A 13651-nucleotide genomic window follows, 5' to 3' on the forward strand; every position below is an offset into this window, starting at 1 on the left:
GTGTGGCTTTAGCCAAGTCACCTCACCTTACCGGTTCCGGTCCATAATTTGATAAAATATTGGAATGATTAGTTCAGGTGAAATCATCGGTTCCCTGCAGCTCTTGGGATATCACGGAGCCTAGGACCCTGGCCGGCAGCCAGGAAGGGACGCGAGTGCAGTGTGGTGGCAGCCTCAGGAGATGGAGGGTCCTGACTACTGATGCTGCTGCAGGCCGTTGGGGAAGCTCCTGAAAGTGCCTTCCGGGGGAGATGACCCTGATTTACCAGCTCCCCGTCTGGCACACCTCTGCCCAGTGAGGCTGAGACGGACGGGCTAGTTCTGTCTTCGTAGAACTCATCCCAGGGAACGCATCCAAACATGGGTCCTTTGAAAGAGCGCTTGATACAAGCGGGGCACTACCCCTCCCCCAAAGAAAAACCTGCATATGGTATTATTAGCCGGAGTCTGTGCAGGACTGTAAAGTAGTGGAGATTAGAGGCCTACGACAGACATTCACCTAGAAAAACTAAAAAAATTAAGACACTCATATTAATGGTTTGGATACTGAAAAAGTATTGGATTAGAACTACTGTGAGTATTGCGTTTCTCTCTGTGTACATATAGATTCCATCTGTCCACTTTATCTCTTCGTAAGATGCCTTTCGTCTTACTAACACTGCTACGCTTAAAAAAATTCCTTCTGGCATTTAATATTCAAAAAGCTCAGACTTTGGATTATTAAAATGAGATTTGATGGCCATAAAGCTCACAGGAAGTTCTGTAATGGAATAGGTTCTGGATCAAGGTTAGTTAAACCAGCATTTTGAAAACCTTTTTTTTTTTTTTTTCTGTTAGTAAGTCCTGTGTTGGTCAATACACCTCACCTGACACTATTTTAAGGGAGTTCACTTTCTAAAACAATGTTTTGGAAGATCAAATGATATAATTCTGAAGCAAAATATATGTTGAAAAAAATTTGCAAGAAGTTTTTAGTAATTGACTTCTTTGTTTTATCTTTACCAAAACTTTCTTCAACAAAAATGAAGTCTTTCTTCAAAGGTTCATGGAATACCTTATGCAGGATATTTTAAATTGTGCCAAATTTTATTTTTGTTAAAGGATTTTTTCTCTTCTTTAGTCAATTTTAAACTAGAAATTTAGATTTTTAGAAATTTACTCCTTTCAATAATTTTTAAAGACATTTTGCCAAGTTGTAAAACCATCACCATAATTAAGTTTTAGAACATTTTCATCACCGCAATAAGATCCTTCAATGCCCATTTATAGTTAATCTCTATTCTTACCCCCAGCTTCAGGCAAACCACTAATCTACTTTCAGTCTATAGATTTGCCTTATCTGGATATTTTATAAAAATGGAATCATCACATATGTGATCTTTTGTTTATGGCTTCTTTCACTTAACATATTGTTTTTGAGTTTTATCTGTGTTGTAGTGTATCAGTTCAGAAGTTTTCCATTGTATGGATATACCACATTTTGTCTATCTATTCGTCAGTGGTTCGACATTTGGATTGTTTTAAAATTTGAGACTATTATGAGTCATGATGTTAAGAATGTTGACATGCAAATCTTTGTTTTCTTTTCTCTTGGATAGATATTTAGCAGTGCAGTGCTGGGTTGGATGATAAACATATGTCTAACTTCTTAAGAGCATTGTAGAATGACATGTAGAAGTTATACATTTATAAAATGTAGAAAATTCTGGAAAAATTAATGTTTCATGCTGGATCATATAGGATTTGATATATATATAGAGAGAGAGAATGTTGGAGAGGAAACACTTTGCTTTCTTTCAAATTTCTGTCAAACAAATTTGAAAAAAATGTAATATTTCTCAGAAATAAAATATTTCTAAAGATGTTTTTTTGTTGAAGTTTTAGATTCACAGCAAAACTGAAAGGAAGGTACAGAGATTTCTATACACCCCCACCCCTGCCACATGCATAGCCTCCTCCATTATCAATATCCCTCACCAGAGTGGTACATTTGTTACAATGGATGAACCTACACTGACACATCATAATCACCCAAAGTCCATAGTTTACATTAGGGTTCACTCTTGTTGTACCAACCCATTCTGTGGGTTTAGACAAATGTACAATGACATCTATCCATCATTATAATATCATAGAGTATTTTCACTGCCCTAAAAATCCTCTGTTCTCTGCCTATTCATCCCTCCACCCCCATACCTTTGTTTAATGCCAAATGAGTGTAAATCAGGTTTAATTAAGACAAAATTTCCTGCAGTGCCCATTGAGAATGTGAAAGAAAGCAATTTAAAAATTGTATTTTAAGGTATTAGCGAGACTCAGACCTGAATGACTTGATAGTGGTTTTCCATTCCTTCGACACAAAATTTTAATTAAGTTAGAAAAAAAAAATCATTCCTTTCTGAATAATAGAAAAAACACCCAATGAATCCTATAATAAAATAAGCTTCCTTAACTATGATGCTATATAATTCTTAGAAGTAGTAATTAAATATATTTTATTATTAGATGTAGAGATCTAAGGCCCATGTGTAAGTGATTTACATGTGCAAAAATCATGTATTAAGGATAAATCCAGGTCTCTTCCTGTTTTAAAACTTGTGGTTAATACATGCTGTAATGAATCCTGTTGGTCTCAGTAATTTTTATATTAATACACTCTATGTATTTTTATGTCACTATCAGTTAGTAACATTACATAAAGAGAGCACTTGAACATACCCAGAAAACCTAACAGTGATTATTATCATTTTTCCCTGTTTATCTGAAGTACAGTTGACTTTGAGAAATCAAATAAGTAGTCTACTTTACACTCAAGTGGGATATGTTTTTATTCTCACTCTCAATGGCAAATAGCAATTTTGTGCTTCTGCCCAGGTTTAGAGCATGCTATGGACTTTCCAAATCAAAGTGGATTTGTGTTCTCTAATAACTCCTATTCTTAAAATGTGATGGTGTCCAAGAGTTGGGTGATTGGTTGGAAAAGAAGTTCTGAGCTGATTAAGAAGAATAAAACAATTCAGATTTGTATATATTCCTGGATAGAAGGAAGTATTCTCACCTACAATCCTGGATCAGTTAGACTAGGATTTCTCAGACTGGAAAGTGGGCCAAGGGAATGGAGACTCTTTAAGATTATGTCGTCTTGAGCCAACACAGCTTGAACACCTGTTTTGGGGAGTAGCAGCAGAAGCATTTATAGACAGTACAAACAGAGCCAAATGCCTTCCTCTGCCTCTTGGATTCTCCCTCCTCGTGGTCTCAATTTCTTGAAAGACCTAAAATCTACTGTGCTGATGAAAAAGAACCCCTTTGGGAGTGGGGAAATCAGCATGGTTAACTGTAGGTTTTCACTTTTTCAATGAAGGAAAGGAAGAAACCCAGATTCAATGCGACAGTTTTAGGAATAAATCCATGGAAGATAGGAAGGAATTAAGCGATCTTCCCAAGCATGCTTATATTAAGTGACTATGAAGTGATTTACTTCTAGACTAATGTTTATGGGATGGGCTATTATGTCTCAGAAGAAAACAGTTTTAAAAATCAGTGTGTGTTTGTGTTGTGTGTGTGTGTGTGTGAATAAGGATGGCTGGCTTGTGCAATTACATTCTTTTACTATTTTTTTTTATTTAAAAAATGAGAGTAAGTATTTCTATCATGGAGCTTCTGGAGCTGGTATATTATTAAATCTCAAAACTGAAATAAGCCCCTCTTGTCTGTCTTTCCCAAATCTCATAAGATCTAATAAAAAGCTAGATGATAGATATAATGACTTTGCCACATTCTAAAGGTTTGTAAAGAGTCTACCAAACCAGAAAAAGATTTTACAAAGGTCAGGGCTTCCACAGAAACCATTCCACCTCTCAGTTTCTATATCCCTGAAGAAGGACATCTATCATAATTGTGCTCATTGCAGTAAGGAAGCAGAACTTTTCACAGTAATGATGGATTAGAAAAGCAAACAAACACAAAAAACAACTCTTCATCTTTCCAATGTGTCTTGAAGCTGTATATACATACATATATATACATATATATACACACACACACACACACATACTCTTGTAGCTCAGAGGAGGTTGGATTTGAGGAGTATTGGCGAGACTGTTGTTGCCCAAGCAAGAGATGCTAGAGAGTGAGTCAGAGATTAGGGATGAAGAATCAGAGATGAATCAGAGTATTCAAAGGCTAGGAATATTAGGAGTGGAAAATGATCAGGCTTGATGGTAATTGGGATATGAAGTTAAGGGGAAGTGGGAACGAAGAGTGCTCCGGTTCTCGGCTGGAGATTGAGGGCTAGCACTGTTTACAAAGATAGCAATAAAAGGGCAGAATTGATGGATTTGCTGGGTTGGATAATGTCTCCTTAAAATTCATATAGTTCCTGGAACCACGAAAATGAGGCCTAATGTAGAAATAAGGTCATTGCCCTTGTAATTGGTTAAGATGGGGTCATACTGGAGTAAGGTGGGTCCATAACCCAATATAACTGGTGTCCTTATAAGAAGAAGAGAAGAGACAGAGAGGGATACGCATAGAGGGAAGACGAATACGTGATGATGGAAGTAGGAATTGGAGTTATGTGGCTGTAAGGGATTCCAAGATTTGCCAGCCACCACCAGAAGCTAGGAGAGAGGCATGGAACAGATTTCTCCTGAGTTCCCAAGAAGAAACCAACCTTGCCAAGACCTGGATTTTTCAATTGCTAGTCAGCTGAACTGTGCCCTTCCTCAGCATCAGTTGTAAAGATGGTTACAGAATAAGCAGTGTTATAACTTGGGCAGTGCATCCACTGTATCCTGACATGGTCAGAGTCTGCTGCCACTGAACCAGGTATAGATCTAAACGAGGTCATTTCAGGTTTTCCATTCATTTGTACCATATGGATTTGACAGTGTGGAAATGGGGCCAGTCTGCCACATGGAGGGCACAGTTTTTATTTGTTTGCCTCAGGGAGAAGTGGGAGAAAGTTTTCAGAGGAAGTGAGGAATACTTCCCTCACAGGATAGATTTGGGGCAGCTCCCTGAAATGCTTGTGGACTTTTGCCAAAGAATATTAAGCTTCTAAAATCCAGCATAGGTTGTTCCAACTCTGAGAAGTCAATGTTTGGTTTCTAGGTTTGAATGCTTTGAAAGGAAATATGAACTTTTCAGGTGTAATGCAAAATGGGAGGAAATAAAGCATTTTTAAACTCATAGATGTTTATTTTTACGAACTCCTTAAGAAAGTATCTTAATTTACCTAATTTGTTGAAAACTTTTCAGATTACTTGTCAATAATTGCTATTGGTCTTAATAGCTAATTGGTTCAGTTCTTCATTTTGTGGTTTTGTATCAATATAATCCACTTAAAATATGGATTAATAAAATATGATTCTGTCTAAGGACAACAGTTTAGGTTGTATCTAAAGATATCTCAAATTATCTTACAGAAGGACTGGTAAAGGTTTACTTTATTTGTCAATCTACTTTATTTGTTAACTAGATGTAAAAATATAATCAAGTGATTTTTTTTTCTTTCATTCTCAATCTTCATCACCTCTCCATCACCTCTCCATCATTATAATGAGTTGTTCCACATGTTGTTTTCTGGGCAGGTAATGTTTGCCGCTTAAAATACCACTAAATTTTAAACTTTCTATTTTTGAAATACATTTTTGAGATAATATACATTACAATGAAAAATCAGAAATTTCAGAATTGTATTAAGGAGAAAATAAGGTCGATCTGTATTTCCACCATTAACTTTAAACTCTTTGCATATGTGTAGCTCTTTAAAAACAAAAGTGATATATGCACTATTTCCCACTTAGCATGTCATTTTACTATATCTTTTCAAGGCAATAAATCATATTTTTAATGGCTATGTAGTGTTCTATTAAATTTTTGACTAATCCTTATTGGAAAATACTCAGAATGTTCCCAAATTTGGTATTATAAATAATATCTTAGTAGATAACTCTGCTTGTAATCCTTATATACTGTACACAGCTATTTTATTAATTTATTTGAACAAATTTTTACAGATGGAATTGCTAGATCGGAGGATATTCACTTTTTAAACATTTTTGATACACTTTACAAAATATCTTTTCATGAAACCTGTAGCAGTTTATACTCAAAATAAAACTTTCACTAATACTAATACTGTTTCAAAAATTTTAAATTTAGAAATGGGTGGGAAAGGATAGTTCATATTTGTATTTCTTTGTTTGCTAGTAAGGCTGAATATTTTTACACAACCAATATGTTTATTGGATATTTTGGATTTATTTTTATGAATTGCTTTTTTATAGTCTTTGCCTGTTTGAAATCTTTTTTTGTTTCAAGAGCTTTTTATTCATAAGGATATTAACTCTTTGTATGTCTTATGTTGCAGTAAGACAGTGTTTTTCCAGTCAGGTTCTTCTTCTTTTTTTTTTTTGCCATTAACTATTTAGGGAGCAATGCTTTGTAAAATACTTGAATCTTATGGATGTCAAAGGTGTCAATTTCTTCTTGCATAGTTTCTGATTTTGTTAAGCTTGAGAAGGACTTTCCCACCTGTGAACATATTCACCTACATTTTTTATAGTACTTTTGATTTTTTTAAATTTAACTTTTTAATCCTTTGAAAATTATTTTAGTAGGAAATGAAGTAGGTAATTAATTTATATATATATATTCTTTTTTCCTTTTTTAAAAAATACAACTGATACTATTTTTTTAATTTAAAAAATTGGGGGGGCAGTAATTAGGTTTACTTATTTATTTATTTTTTGGAGGAGGTACTGGAGATTAAACCACCCTCTGTAATCTAACTTTATTATTACTAATTTTAAATCTCTAGTCTTGTCTCAAATCCATTTGTTATGTAACTGATTCCTTCCCCACTGATTTGAAGTAGCATCCCTTGCCACCTCACCCCAATGGCTCCCTGGAGCCCTCCTTCCTCATAACTGTCCCTACAATTGTGGTGTCCCCGCAGAATTTCCTCCCACGTGCTTTCCTGGCCACCATTCCTGCACATGACTGCAGGTTCTTTGATTGCCTCCCTAAGCTGCCTTGATCCGTCTGCATCTGTCCCTCACCCCTTACCTCAGAAGGAAAAGGAATTCCATGTCCCACATCAGAGCTCTAGCTCTTCCTAAATTCCCCCGTTGCCAGTCTTGCAACGTATAATTTTGTTAGCCTTGCGAAACATAATTTTCTAATGCTTCAAATCTCTGTTTTTATCATTTGTCTACTCAGTTCTCCTCTCTGCCTTGAAATGTTGTTATGCTTTGTGCTGCCTCTCCCTGACCTAATCCCTGCTTTTTATTCTTCCTTCAAAACCATTCTGTCCTACCTTCTAGAACACCTGTTCAATCACAATAAACTCCTCTTAACCTCCACCTTTTTCCTTGCCCTGAAACTTGACCCTCCTGGGGATATCCCTTCCCTTGAGTGCTTTCTATTGGAGACTGTTTATTATTCCATAGTTCAGGGCTGTCAGCGTAGGGATGTGGGTCACACATCCTCCATACACTCACATCCCACCTCTAGACCATTATTTCTGTACCCTCTCACACTCATTCCTGTTCTTTTGAGCCATTGGGCTATACTGTCAACTACCACTGCTCATTCCTGTGATCTATTCACCACCTGAACAAAGCACTCCTTCACTGATCACTTCAGTAACTGGTGTACAGTCATCTTCTCCCTGCCATCTCCTGTCCTCGTTCTGGGCGACTTCATGTCTATATCTAGCACCACAGCCTCCCAGTTTTTGACCTCCACAACTCCAGCAGTCATCTTCCCTTTTACTCCTTCTCACCCAGCCCCTTTTGTAGTTACACCCTGGACTTACATAAAGTTGTCCTTCCTAAAGTCTCAAATTCATAAACTCTCTGGGCAGCATCTTATATTCTCTCTCCTTTTTAACACCAATGCAGAGATTCACAACTACTCTTGTCCTTTGACCTGTTTGGGATGGCTGATTCTTTGATCTGTCGATTTTTATTCTCCATGCTCTGATTGCTTGACATAAGATGTTTCTCGTGTATTCCATGTTTCCAATCAGCACAAGTCAATGCAGAACCTAAGAATTCTGTGTGCTTCTGACTAGTTTCTTACTACCCTCTCCCCTAAACAGCAACCTCAGAGCCTCAGTACCACCTACCTTGAGTCCTCCATATCCTAATGACCCCTTGTATTCCTATTTATGCAAATCACTGCAAGAACCCCTACACTTCCAAGGAGCATGACCAACTGTCCTGATTTTCTTGGGACTGAGGGGTTTCCCAGGATGCTATATGCCGTAAGTCCTTGATTTAAAGACTCCACACTTTTGAAATTTTTTTGAAATTCCTTATGTTTTTTTTTTGCATGTTACCTATCTTCATCTTTATTTTCAAACTGTGAGATGTTATTTCATCTGAAGTATGTAATAGGTCTTACTGTTTATGTGACTTTTTGAATCTCTTATGGGTTGACAAACTCAGATACCTGAGTGCATTAGTTAGGAATGTTACAGTTGCTTATGATAGAAAATCCTCTTCAAATTGGTTTAAGGAGAACAAGAAAATTGTTTGGATTTATGTAACTCTGCTTTCAGTCACAGCTTCGTCTAGAGCTCAAATTATTTTGTAAGGACCCAATTTCCTGTCACTTCTGGCTCTCCTCTCCTTCAACTTGGCTTCATCCTCAGGCTCTGCTTGGTGACAAAATTACTATCAATGGCTCCAGGCCTAATTTCTCAAGTTTAAATTCAAAGAGAGAAATGTGTCTTTACTTAGTAGCTTTGACACCGGTCCAGAGGTGGACTAACTTGCATCATGAGCCCACTCTTGAAGCATTTGCTGGGTTGCAAACATGTCATGAGGCTGCTGAAGATTTTGCGTCACACATCACATCTGAGCCACTTACTGTGGCTCCAGGCATTTAGAGCTCTAATTTGTCACGTCTGGATCTCAACTTCATTCTTGGAAACCACTGAATCACCTGAAGTGACTATAGGAGGGGAGGCTCCTCAAAGGAGAAGTGTTGGGCAGGCAATATTTTTATTGTCCTCTAAATTGGTGACAAGAAGGTTAAAAACAAAAGAGGCATAAACAGGCTCTGATTAAATCTATAGGATGGTCTTAAGAGTACAAATTGTGAATATTATTAGTGTATAGGTTTTAGGACATTTATTTTGACTCAACAACAGTATTTTTTAATATCCTGATTTTTAGTGTTTGTAGTTCAGTTGCAAAATAAGTAAGCTTTGTACACAGAAGTCTTGTGTAATATAATTCTTCAATCATCACTAATGAATTTTATTTTAAATTCAACCTGTAGAAATAATATTTTAAAAATAAATAATATATAAGAAAGAAAGGAATCTTTCTCCTTTACATAAATATTTTTGCAGCTAACATTTATTAAAACGTATCAACATACTATTTAGAAGATAATAGTAGAGAAAAACAGCTAGACTAGAAGTTAAAAAACTTCCTTGTGAGGCAAAGTCAACTTTTAATCAGTCATGTGACCCTGAAGAAGTCTCTTAATCTCTTGAGATTTCAGATTTTGTCCATATGATTACACCAATATGAATAATGTGATTTCAGTTCTTCACCATGAAGTCAATACAGTGAAAAAGGCAACTGTATTGGTCTAAATAGAGTTTATAATTCTGTATTTTAGTGCTAAATGTACCCATTCATATTCAGAGTCATTTCTTCCTCTTTGTAGCATAGAGATGATACTATTTACTTGCAGTTTCATTTTTTGCTTAGTGATTGTCAAGTACCCAGCACATTTCCTGGCATCCAGGACCCCTTCATTACTCGTAACCATTATGTTTATTTGAAGGACTCTCTTACATATATAAGGATTTAGACTGGTCTTGTGGGGTACTGGAAGAGAGATTTAGGACTGTTGGAGAGAGAGAGATGTTTTTACTTCAAAATAAAAAAAGATGTTACAAAGGTTAAGCTGCAATAAAAAAAGTAATGATATGTCTAAGTGGGGTAGCACTTTCTGAGTTCAGTGGTGGTGGTAGGCTAGAGCCAAGGCTATATAAATCTTTTACATGAAAGTAAAGATATCTTCCTGCAACATTCAGAAGGGATCCCCAGAGAAGGGCTTCTCACTCTTTTCCAGCAAAGAATCCCCAGAAATCTAGAGGCATAACTCGAGGTCTTTCTTAGAAAAGTACAAAGTTTCTTTGAAATTTCATATTCATCTTAGATATTTGTGTACATCTTGCATTCTACTTTGTATTGTGTTTATTTTGTTTTGATATATAAATTACTTTAAATATATGCTATCAAGTAAGACTGCTTTGATAAACAAAATTTATAGTGTTCTTAGTGATAAGTACTTTCTGGTATTTTCAAGGGTGCAAGCTTCTTAGTTTCAAAGAAGCACAGCTTAATGAACCCACAAGCTCATAATAAAATAGAATCCTCTCTCAGTTTAACACAGAGAAACTGAAAATTCAGATTTCCTTTGACTAGAATTTGTGTTGCATTGATTAATTTAGACAATCACATTACTGCAATATCAAAATTTTTGGCAATATCTTGTATAAACATGTATGTGAACTTAAGATGTTTTAGAAAAAAAGCATAAAAGCATTGTTGCATTTGAAAATGGCAGCCTGGCTCTAGCTTCTGAGGTGAGGTAAGAGGTTGAGTTACTTTGTGACATTACACTTGGCTGCTGCATTTGTGGGCTTTCGTGTGCTGTTTGCTCATATTCCTTTTTTTTTTTTTTCAATTGTGCCTTACAGGAGACAGATATTGAGTAAATGCTGTTTTGTGAAGTATTATTTAGGAGATTTTAAAATTAGAACAGCTTTTTCATTTTATTTAGCTCTAATTTTTGTTTTTCTTTTCAACTCTCTTTCCTAGTTTAGTTGAACCAAAATTCCTGCAAAAAAAACTGCTATAAGAGTGGCTAATCTGAATGGGAAATTATCTTCTCTGAGGATAGCTCCAGACCACCTTATAGTGATTTGGTTACCTGACCATGTTGCTCCCTTGAATTTCACGTTATTATGATGATAATAAAAGGGGCACAGGCAGTCTGATTATTTTAGCTATATTACTGGGTAGATTGAATTGTTGCAGAGATATCTACTTATTTGCATTCAATGATTCATCATGGTTTAGGAAGAACACCAGCCCAGAAGTCAGGAGATTAAGTTTCTGTTTGGATTTTTGGCAAATTGCTTTATTACTTATCTCTGGTTAATTAAGAGGTTAAAAGTGCCCAATCTTCACGTAGTTTACAATTTTGTATAGGTATTTTGTTCTCTAATCAATAATAAACTACAGTATAAACACTTGCTTAATGCTAAGGAATATACAAATCATCAAGGAGACCAAGTTGAGCAGAGCAAGGTCCCAGACCTTGGAGAACATGGGATTAACATTGAGTAAGTAAATTACTGTAAAGCAGTGTGACGAATGCCACTGTAGCAGAATGAATCAAGTCTAAGATGCTCAGAGATGGTTATAAGAAATTCTAAAACCAGGGACAGTTTCTCAGGGGAGGTGATGTTATTGCTAGATCTTGAACGATAATAATCAGTAGTTTGCCAGGCAAAGGGGAGTATGTCCTAGGAAGAGGAAAGAAGCTTAAAGCGTATGATTTATTTAGGGAACTAGAATGAAATCAACAGACTAGACAGCTGCAGATATGGCTGAAAGTTCAAAGGGAAGTAGATTCAGAAGGGCCTTTCATATCACGATAAATAACTTGGACTTGACTGAAGGTTTTGAATTAGTAGATCAGTAGAACCGTATATGTACTGTGGTTGACTGGCTGTAAGTTCATGTCTCTCAGAGCACACACCTCTTCCTCTACGACAAAGAGGTAAGGGATGGAAGGAGAAATAGGGGCAAAGCTGGACCCATATTTTGATGTGTGAGTAAGATTTTACATTGGTTGACTGGGTTGCTGTCTTTGTCCTAAGTGGTAGGACAGATGCAGATGGAAAAATATCCTAATTTAGATTTGTTAAAAGCCTAGAACTAGAAGACATACGTGTGGGTTAAACTATAGATAAGAATTGAAGGTCATTCCTAGAAATTACTATACTTAAATTGAGTTATGTGTTAAGCTATTTTAGGAATAGGCTCATCATAAAAGTAATGTGGTTTATTTAATATGTTTTTCCCATTTTGTGAGGGAGGGTCTCTTAACAGAAAACATACAAATAGTAAAATTCTTTGAAATTATGAAAGGTTTGAAAGTTGTATTTTAAATATGGTTAAGAAAGGAATGACCTCCTTTAAGTATGTGTGTGCTTTTTTTAATAGACTTTTTTTGGCCACAGATTTTGGCTCTGATGCGTGAGTTTTCTGTCAGCTTCTCTAAAGATTCAAGGATAGAGTTTAAATTAAGGATACATTCAAGGGTACCCTTCAGGGTAGGAACTAACTCTGCACTGATTTTTATTTGGTTAGAGAGCATCCCGAGCGGTATGTGTAGATTATGTAACCAGTCACTCAGGGCCCCTGGCTTCCTGTTAACCTGGCCCTCTTGTGAAGCAGTGCGCTGGGAGCAGCTGGGTCAGGCTCAGCGCTGTTGCCTAGCAGTCCCAGAGGAGGACTCATAAGGGGTTGTTGCTGAGCAACCAGGGGGCTGCTGGTGTCGCATCATCCCCCACGGAGCTGTACAGTAGCGGTGGGCCCGTCCCCATGGGAGAAGCAGTACAGCCTGGCAGGGGGCCAAGCCTCCCTGAGAGGCACAAGGGCTGTTAGCAGTAAGTACTTGACCTTAGATTCAAAGATGATAACTTATGTTCTATGAACATGCAAGCAATTTATGGAATTATTGATGTAAAATTATTGATGTAAATTTAATTAAACATGAACTTGGAGCATGGCTATGGCAGCCAGAGTTCTCTTTTCAAATACTTCATTCCAGTTTCTTTCTCCTTCAGGCTTAGTTGCAAGGTAAGTTTTCTGGGTCAATGGAAAGCACTTTTTCTTTATGCCTCATGGAATATGTTACTTTCCCTATTAATATTATTTAACCAAAGCAAGTATTTACACATTAGAAAAACCAGCAAGCTAACTCTGATCTGCTCAAGTGGACCTGCATTGCAAAGTCTTTGACTCAGTATCAGTGCAAGAATTTGCTGCTAATATTTGAGATACAGCTCTGAGTTGTCTTTCTGTATCAAAAAGTCAGAAGATAATTCACCAGGACCACATCTTACTTTATTTTTTAATATTTAACACAGTCAATAAATGACTCTTCAGGAGAGCTGATAAAATGTCAGAAATAATTAGCTCTTGTAAGAAGGCTAACTTCTGCTTTTAGGGCTTAAAGTTGCCCATATTGAATAAGCCTTTTCCTGAAGATCCACACACATGTTTTAAAGGCCAAAATTGAGCTCTTTCAGTACTTTGGAAGAATGCACAGTTGCATCAAAGGCTAAGGTATGAAATAAAGCAATGAACATCCATCAGACTTAAGAAATAAATGACGCTGGCCAGCTAGAGAAAAGTGGTAGAAATCTTTCTGATCTCCCTCCCTCCCCTGATTTTTTCATTCAGTATTTCTGGCCTTGAGCTGTAACTGTTTGCCTGTAAAGATTTTAGGAAGCAAAGCTTTGGGTACAAAGGGGGAAAGTTCTGTGTTAACACTGGGGTCTACACTCTTTGAGGGACCTATATCCTTTTTGAAAAAAATA

The 13651-nt window shown here is 36.5% G+C and overlaps 1 protein-coding gene across 12 annotated transcripts in view; it reads left to right on the plus strand.

Moving 5' to 3' along the window:
- The window catches only part of PKIB (cAMP-dependent protein kinase inhibitor beta), a 103159-nt gene that overhangs the window by 583 nt on the left and 88925 nt on the right, over nucleotides 1–13651 (plus strand). For 7 of the 12 annotated variants that reach the window (XM_072965816.1, XM_072965823.1, XM_072965815.1 and 4 more), the window contains exon 1: nucleotides 12624–12715. The exons of 4 other annotated variants lie outside the window; for them this stretch is intronic. The gene's annotated coding sequence lies outside the window, so the exon portion shown is untranslated. Of the gene's footprint in view, nucleotides 1–12623; nucleotides 12716–12749; nucleotides 12909–13651 lie in introns of those variants that run through there. One more of the 12 variants, XM_072965819.1, reaches the window with a different exon arrangement.

This window comes from Vicugna pacos, chromosome 8 (assembly GCF_048564905.1).
Source record: "Vicugna pacos chromosome 8, VicPac4, whole genome shotgun sequence".
Classification (NCBI taxonomy): domain Eukaryota; kingdom Metazoa; phylum Chordata; class Mammalia; order Artiodactyla; family Camelidae; genus Vicugna; species Vicugna pacos.